Consider the following 8,706-nt stretch of genomic DNA (forward strand, 5'->3'; position numbering starts at 1 on the left):
AAATTCAATTATTTAAGTAGTTATTTTTGCTTTTAATTTAAAGAGGACATATTATGCAAATGTTCAGGTGTATATCAGTATGTAGTGTCTCTACTTTAAAGAGTCCTCTCCTGCTGATGTTCCGGTGTATATCAGTATGTAGTGTCTCTACTTTAAAGAGTCCTCTCCTGCTGATGTTCAGGTGTATATCAGTATGTAGTGTCTCTACTTTAAAGAGTCCTCTCCTGCTGATGTTCAGGTGTATATATATATATATCTGTGTTTGGCTATATTTTCAACTTACCAAATATTCCTTTATGAAGCTCTCGGAACTTTCATTCATGTAGACGCAGAGCGCTTTAAGGACACAGTCCCGTCGTGTTTCAACAGTGGGATCCTGAGGGGCAAACACATTTTCAAAATCTTCACACAAGAATACTGATTATGCTTGTGTGCTGATTTTTGGCAAGTCAAAGAAAGGGGGTCAGAGAGGTTAAAATATATTTATATGAGAGGGACAACAAGAGAGAGAGATAAAGAGAATATGGTGTTGCAGTGCCCAAACTACACAATTTATTACAACTACATACCTTGTCCATGGCTGCCATGATCAGGCCCAAATTGCGTCCTGCTGTTCCCCCCTTCTTTTTGAAAACCTTCATCAACTGAGACGAATGGCGATCCAGTTGAGACATGAAGGTAGGCAGCAGCGGAACGGTGGTGATGCGGGTGAATTCTGCGTTTACCTGCAACACATTGTGATACAGGTTAAAATGTTTTGTTTAAAGCTGTTGCATCTATAATAATATCCATCAAGTGTCAAAGCAGAAAGGACAGGACATCTACTGGTGTAAACCAAACAAAGAATTTCAGCTGAGGTTCTTTTCTTATACATGTGCATCTATTAAAATATTTAAAAAATCAAAATGACATCTACTTAAATGTGTTTTAAGAGCATTCCATGTTTTGAAAGAGCATGGGCATTCATAGTATGTGCATGGATATGGGTGTCTCTGACCAAAATGGCCGTGTTTTAATTTATAGTGCTTCAGTAATTGGTACCTTGTAGATTGAGTCTCAGTACACTGTTTGCATCTCCACATTCAAAACCTAGAGAAAAAGAGAAATGTGTTAATGATCAAAATGTATTGTAAATAACAACTATTATTGCAGCCATTAACATAATTCAGGGTGTGAGGTGCAGGATATAGCAACCCATTACTGGATCTTAAGCAGTGGTGGAAAAAGTACTCACTAAAGTAAAAGTATAAATACTCCATTACTTGCTATAGTCCCAAGATTATATGGTATTATATGGTCAAAATAATACTTAAGGTAAAGTTCCAAAGTGTTATTAGCCAAATATAATAAAGTATCAAAAGAAAAAGTACTTTGTGCAGAAAGCCTTTTGTAAAAGGGTTGCATCATTATAGAATAAAAATGAATGTTCTTATAATAAAAAATCTACATATATACAAGATTTTTTAATGTTGTGATTTGTTAATATAGAGCATATTTTGGAAAGAACTGAGTAAATTAGTAGTACATGTATATGAATATAAACATTATCTAAAAAGGTAACTACAAGTGTCAAATAAATGTAGTGTAGTAAAAGTACAATATTTCCCACTGAAATGTAATTGAGTAGAAGTACAGAGTAGCAGAACATGGAAATACTTTTCCACGATAAATAACTGTTTAAACACAAGCATTTTCCACGGCAGGTAAGTGGCAACTGCCACACACATTCGCTTGGCTCGGCACCCAGAGTAACACCCCTTCAGCAGCCGCAGTTGTCTCAGCAAATAGTGGCATCTGCGGCTGAAGTACCTGCCACTATTTAATCTTGCTCTCTCTCTCTGATTATTATAAAGAAACACGTTTTCGGGTGAATTACGTGTCTATTTAAGAGCTGTCTTAATGGAAGATGTGCTTGTTGAGTGTGTTCCTGTACATGCTTTAAATAATTCACACTTTGATATTCCTGGCCGACATAATTAACGTAACGACCAGGCACGGCTCCGGCTGACGCAACAGTACAGTGCACAGATGGGATTTTTTTTTCTTCCAAATAAGCTTTACAATTGAACAAAAAAACCTCCCCCAGGGCGTTACACTTGATGAAGTTATTTGTAATAGACTTAGAAGACCTTAACCGACTATGACCTTGTTGGCACTGGAGATGTTTGCAACCAGGCTCTCAAATCTTTAAATCAAGCACATTTAAAACACATTTTTAAAAAAGGAGGGAAAAAACGTGTCCCTAGCTAACATTACTATTATAACCACATCAAGCTAAAATCATTAAATACATAACGATTGAGACTTCTACAGACAAAGCTTGAAATGTCACCTCTTTTGTGACATATTCTAACACTTTTAAGTGCAAGGGAACATAATTAAAAAGTGACCGTTAAGCTAGCTGTTAGCTAGGCTGCACCGCTTTTCAAATCTATCATCAAAGTATACAGTTGGTAGCAGGGAAATCAAAAATACACATCAACTTTTGTATTTCAGGGACCGTTTGTGTTTAATATATGTTAATATTTAAGAAACTTACCATAACATCGCAGGATGGCACAGGAAAGGGAAAAAATGCGGTTCTGTCATCTCACAGTCACAGGATCCAAATAACACATGTCCCCGGTCTTACAGCGCATGTGCAGAGAAAGTACGGCAAGCACTTTGGGACAATCAGTGCGTTTTAAATAACTTTACCATTTAAATACAACACAACATGGTAATGTAATCCCAAAACTTTGAACTTTTACATAAATGCAATTAAAGTCTCTTGATTTAATTGTAAAAAGTGCATTTACTTAGTAGTTTCAATATAAAAAAAGCAATTAATGCAAACAACATCCATATTTCATTTCTTAGAGTGAATGCGTTTTCTTTACATTATGAAGTCCAGATGATAAGGCTGCAAAAACAAGCCAATCACATCAATCTATGGTTTGGATTTTGAAGGGAACGCAAAAAGGTCAGTATGGTCGGTACATACAACCAAAGTGGACACGAAGAGACATGTTGGAGGAAAAGCTAAAGCGATTCTTATCCGATAATGAAGTAATGCCTTTAGGGCTGTCCCCTAATAGTCGATTAATCACTCGTCGACTAATTAAGTCTTAATCATTAAGTTTATTTGGTCGGGCAGGAAATCTAAAGTGTGGATATTTCTGAGCGAGTAATCAAATCAAATCAAATCAGGTTTTATTTATATAGCACATTTAAAAGCGATTTTTGGTCGAGCCAAAGTGCTGTACATGTAATAAAAACACATTACTACAATCACAATAAACGACAATAAATTACAACAGATATATATAAAAAAAAGAAGTGTGTTTTTAGTGTAGATTTAAAAACCCCTAGGGTCTGGGCCGACCTCACATGGAGGGGCAGAGTGTTCCAGAGCCTAGGGCCAGCTGCTGCGAAGGCTCGGTGCCCTCGGGTTTTAAGCCTGGTCTTGGGCACTACCAGCAGCAGCTGGTCAGCAGACCTTAAAGCTCTGGCTGGGGTGTAGCGCTGGAGGAGTTCAGCTATATAGGCCGGAGCCAGCCCATTTAGTGCTTTAAAAACAAATAAAAGGATTTTAAAATCAATTCTGAACCGAACTGGAAGCCAGTGTAGTGAGGCCAGAATAGGGGTGATGTGGTCACGCTTTTTGTGGCCAGTCAGCAAACGTGCAGCTGCGTTTTGGACTAGCTGCAGGCGTTTAATTGAGGCCTGGTCCATACCCACATACAGAGCGTTGCAATAGTCCAGTCTCGAGGTTACAAAGGTGTTAATAACCCTTTCTAAGTCATTAAAAGATAAATACGACTTGGTTTTGGCCAATAGTCTTATTTAAAAAAAGCAGGATTTGACTACGGTGCTGACATGCTTGTCGAATTTAAAAGTGCTAGTGAAGGTCACTCCAAGGTTCATGACCGAGGGGAGGATGTTGTTTTTGAGAGAGCCCAGAATATCAACCGGAGAGGCTGGAGGTTGCGGTCCAAAAAAGATGACCTCAGTCTTGCTCTCGTTGAGGTTGAGAACGTTTTTGCTCAGCCAGGATTTTATCTCTGTTAAGCAGTCCATCAACTGCTGTAGTGAGTGTTTGACATTTGCTTTGAGAGGCAGATAGATCTGTACATCGTCGGCGTAGCAGTGGAAGGGAATATTATGTTTTGTGAGAATTGAAAAAGGATGGGGCCCAGAATCGAGCCTTGGGGAACCCCACAGGTAAGAGGGGCTTTGGCAGAGGAGAAGGCACCTAGCTGTACCGAGAAGCTACGGTCTGTCAGGTAGGACCTGAACCATGCAAGGGCAGAGCCTGTGATGCCAGCGGACTGTTCAAGCCGTGACAGCAGGATGCTATGGTCCACAGTGTCAAAGGCAGCTGTCAGGTCTAACAGCACCAAGACAGCTGGGCTACCTGAGTCGGCGGCTAGGAGCAGATCATTAAAAACTCTTAAAAGGGCTGTTTCAGTGCTGTGCATGGGTTTGAAGCCAGACTGAAACTTTTCATGGATTCCATGGATGGTTAAAAAAGACTGCAGCTGGGCGTAGACTACTCGCTCCAGGGCTTTTGATAAAAAAGGTAGCTGGGAGATGGGCCTAAAATTTGCGAGAATGGAGGGGTCGAGATTTTTCTTTTTAAGTAGTGGCTTAACCACGGCATGTTTGAAGGCAGCTGGGACACATCCTGAGCTAAGAGAGGTGTTTAAAAGTAATAAAATACTTGCTCCAACTGAATCAAAAACATCTCTGAGAAGGCGAGAGGGAATGCTGTCTGAGGTGCAGTTTGTCGGCCGCAGGTGCTTGACTACATCCGAGAGAGAAGAGAGGGATACAGGCTCAAAGTGGTCGAGGACAGCAGGGCACAGAAAAGGAGCAGGATCTGGGGTAGCACTAGTGTGGGCTAGCCTAAGAGCCAGAGGTGGGACCAAGTCATTGTTTTGCAAGTCCGAGTCAAGTCTCAAGTCTTTGCGCTCAAGTCCGAGTCAAGTCTCAAGTCTTTGCGCTCAAGTCCGAGTCAAGTCTCAAGTCAGGATGGGAAAGTTCAAGTCAAGTCCAAGTCCTAAACTTTGACAAAACGAGTCTTAAACAAGTCCTTATGTGCTTTTCAACAAATGTAATGACATCGATCAACAGAATAATACTTAATGATCAAACTGCTCTTTATTAGTCACATTAATAATTTAATAATCAATTTTCTCTCTGCTGGTAAAGTAACGTGTTTTTCTTCTATTGTAAGAGGGATCAGTAAGGTAAGGCTACCGTGACGGTTTGATTCAGAAGGAGTTTAATGTACAAGATCCCTGATGTTAAGGTAACCAGAATGTTTATTTCCACTGTGTACAACATGTTATAAGGGACCCACAATCTATCTTTATGCAAGGGATAATGTGCAGCGAGGCGTCTCTGGGGAAAAGAACACCTGAATCTAGATCCCTCTGCAGGTGGTACTTTAAGTATATTTTGATGCTAATACTTTTGTACTTTTACTTGTAACATTTTGAATGCAGGATCTTTTATTGTAACCGAGTATTCCTACACTCTGGTACTGTTACTCAAGTACAAGATCTGAACTTCTACCACCTCTGGCAATAAATCCTGAGTGGTTACCAAAAAAAAAACCCTGCTCTGAAGGTTATTTTCATTTTACAAATCCTGCACTCAGCTTTGCTTTCTCCAATATCATTGAAATGCAGCCAGATGCTGCTTCTTTTTTCGGTTTTCGCAAATTTCTTGACTTTTTCAGATGCGCTTGCATTTAAATCCGGCTCCCCGTCGCTCTGTGTAGCTGGCCTGTACCACTACACCTGCTGTCTTTGGAGCGTCTGCCCCCCACCCTTCTTTCACATAATGGTATGATCCTAGTGTGTCCTCGCATATGATTGGCCGCATGGTGGCTCAGCAAAATAAAGTCCCGCCCCTGCCTGCATGGATTCTCAGCAAGAGTTGCAGCGGCTGAAGATTCTGCTCTCCCCGACGGGAGTCTGCTCTTCTAGCGGCATCTCGCGATCGGCGTGTTGGAGACCCCTGAATTAAATTATCAAGTCACCTCAAGTCAGAAGGCTCAAGTCCAAGTCAAGTCCCGAGTCATTGGTGTTCAAGTCCAAGTCGAGTCGCAAGTGTTTTGTGATTTTGTCAAGTCGAGTCCAAAGTCATCAAATTGGTGACTCGAGTCTGACTCGAGTCCAAGTCATGTGACTCGAGTCCACACCTCTGCTAAGAGCAGATACTTTTTCAATAAAAAATGTAAGAAACTTATCACAGAGAGTAGTCGATGGGACAATAGAAGAAACATCACAGGGATTAATGATAGAGTTGAGGACATTAAAAAGAACCTCAGGTTTATGGCTGTTTTTGGAGATTAACAGAGAAATGTGCTCTGTTTTGGCTGCTTTGACTGCCGTCTGGTAGTCAGAAAGGCAAGCACGAAGGATTTCTAGGGAGACATGGAGGTTATCCTTTTTCCATTTTCTCTCTGCACGCCTGCAAGCGCGTCTGAGAGCACGAGTACAGTCATTGAGCCACGGCTCTGATAGAACTTTGGTGCGTCTAAGCGTAAAAGGAGCAACAGAATCCAGTATTAGTGTGCATGTCGAGTCAAACATGGAGATAAGCTCATCAGCATTAAAAGCACAGTTCACATCTAATTTACAGATCGGAGAAGCATTAAAAACATCAGAGAACTGTGAGGCAGTCAAGGGGTTAATCGAACGCAGACGACGCGCCGGGGCACGTGATTCGACTCCTGCGGAAGGGATGGAGGTTGTAAACAGAACCGGTAAATGGTCTGAGATACGCGTTGCTGCACATATTTCATCCACAGATACAGACAGTCCAAACGATAATACTAAGTCCAAAGTGTGTCCTTTTTCGTGTGTTGGGCCAGCCACGGACTGAACGAGACCAAAAGAATCAAGGAGATTTAAAAAGTCCCTAACCAGAGGTTTGGACTCGCAACACACATGGACATTGAAGTCTCCGGAGATCAAAACACGATCATATTTCACCATGATCCCGGACAGAAAGTCAGAAAAGTCATTTATGAAATCCTTATTGCACTTTGGCGGACGATACACGACTGCGCAGAGTATAGGCGAGGCCGGGTTCAGTTCAAAAAGCTGCAACTCAAAGCTAGCATAGCTAGTTACAGGGTGAAGCAATCGGCATTGGAGGCTAGCTCTAAACACTGATGCTATGCCCCCACCATGGCCGGTGGCACGGGGGGAGCTGAAGAAATTACAGTCAGGAGGAAGAAGTTCAGAGAACGGTGTATACTCGCCAGCGTGGACCCAGGTCTCCGTCAGGAACATAAAATCCAGTTCACGAGAGGTGAAGAAGTCGTTTAGCAGGAACGTTTTGTTTGCTATCGACCTAGCATTTAGCAAAGCCATGCAAAGTTTTCGCTCCGGGCTTGCCGAAGGTGTAGAGCCCGGACGAAGATGTGCGTGTTGAACGCCGCGCGGGCCGGGAGCAGTCAGTCGAGCAGGAGGAGCTGCCAGCGGGCACAGCAGAGTCCGCAGCTCCGGAAAAACAGGGCGAATCCACCGATCCCTCACATGGCGTGCAGCGGGAGGGCCATGACATCCGAGGCGTGGATAAGTCCCAGAAGAAGCCGTCAGGTATACCTTAAGTGCACCACCACGCTTTCCCCGTCGTCTAAAGCGCTTTCGGCGAGGCAGGATGCAGGGCAACCGGCGCAGGTAGGTGGGAATATTCGACAGTAGAGGGGGGGGGGGAACAATTTATGGTTGCCAGATGTAGGTTTGGGCAGCAATATCAACTCCAGTGAGGGTCTGAGGTGGAGGAGAGCTTGGCGATCATAAACGAGCAGAGCAGAGACATTCTGACAAACATAAAACAAAAACAGGATAGCTAAAGGTAGAGAGCTGAGCGAGCGGCGAGCCGACACAGGCGCCATCTTGAATCACGTCACGTCACGAGTAAAGGACGAGTCCCACAAGGTGACATGCAAACTACGACGGCAAAAAGTCTCCTCCATATCCACGCCATCACAGCGCAGCTTCCTGAATGCCGGCTTCATAACAAAACACGGAGCTTAATTATCCCGACGACAACGTGCGTTACTTTCTCAGACTCGGAGGAAAACAGCTGTAGTGAGTCAGGCAGTGCTTAGCATTGTATCAACATATAGACCTATAATATATAATCATTCTGACCTCTGTAGGAGTAGAATACCTCTGCTACGCGCCGTTCGTTGGATGAGGCTGGATCTCTATTAAATTAAGAAAGGAATTGAAAACACCGGAATCAAAGTTATAACAAATTATCTGAGTTTACTTCTAGTAGGAAACCAAACACATATACAAGTTATACAGAGTACTCGAGTACTCCGGGCTTCAGGCCTGATGATGCGGTTTTACAGGTAGACAGACCAGCTTTCAGAAAACGAGAAGTATGGACTCCAGGTTTGTGATGCGGTTTACCGTCTTCTAGCACCAGCTTTCAACAGACCAGAAGCATTTTACACTCAAAATCATCAGTATTTCTATCTGTCTTTGGGGCGGAGATTTGTCGATTCTTCCTTCCCACTTTTCTCCCAAGCGAATCAGAGAACCCCTGGGGAGGAGCTGTTTAAACTGCTAACCTCCCCCAAGTGTCCTGATTGGCTGGATTCGCTTCTGGCCGGGTTCAATCAGAGGTCTGCCCAGCATGTGAGATCCCAAGCCACCCCAGGTCAAAAGTCAATGTTTATCTTTACCTTATCTT

The 8,706-nt window shown here is 42.8% G+C and overlaps 1 long non-coding RNA gene across 1 annotated transcript; it reads right to left on the bottom strand.

The window, feature by feature from the left end:
• Nucleotides 1-549: 549 nt before the first annotated feature.
• On the bottom strand, nt 550-2,605 carry LOC117497909. Its single transcript, XR_004557506.1, has 3 exons — nt 2,540-2,605; nt 1,042-1,089; nt 550-725 (listed from the first exon to the last, which is right to left on the bottom strand). It is a non-coding gene; the product is annotated as an uncharacterized LOC117497909 (long non-coding RNA).
• Nucleotides 2,606-8,706: the final 6,101 nt, after the last annotated feature.

This window comes from Trematomus bernacchii, unplaced genomic scaffold (genome assembly GCF_902827165.1).
Source record: "Trematomus bernacchii unplaced genomic scaffold, fTreBer1.1, whole genome shotgun sequence".
In the NCBI taxonomy this organism is placed as follows: domain Eukaryota; kingdom Metazoa; phylum Chordata; class Actinopteri; order Perciformes; family Nototheniidae; genus Trematomus; species Trematomus bernacchii.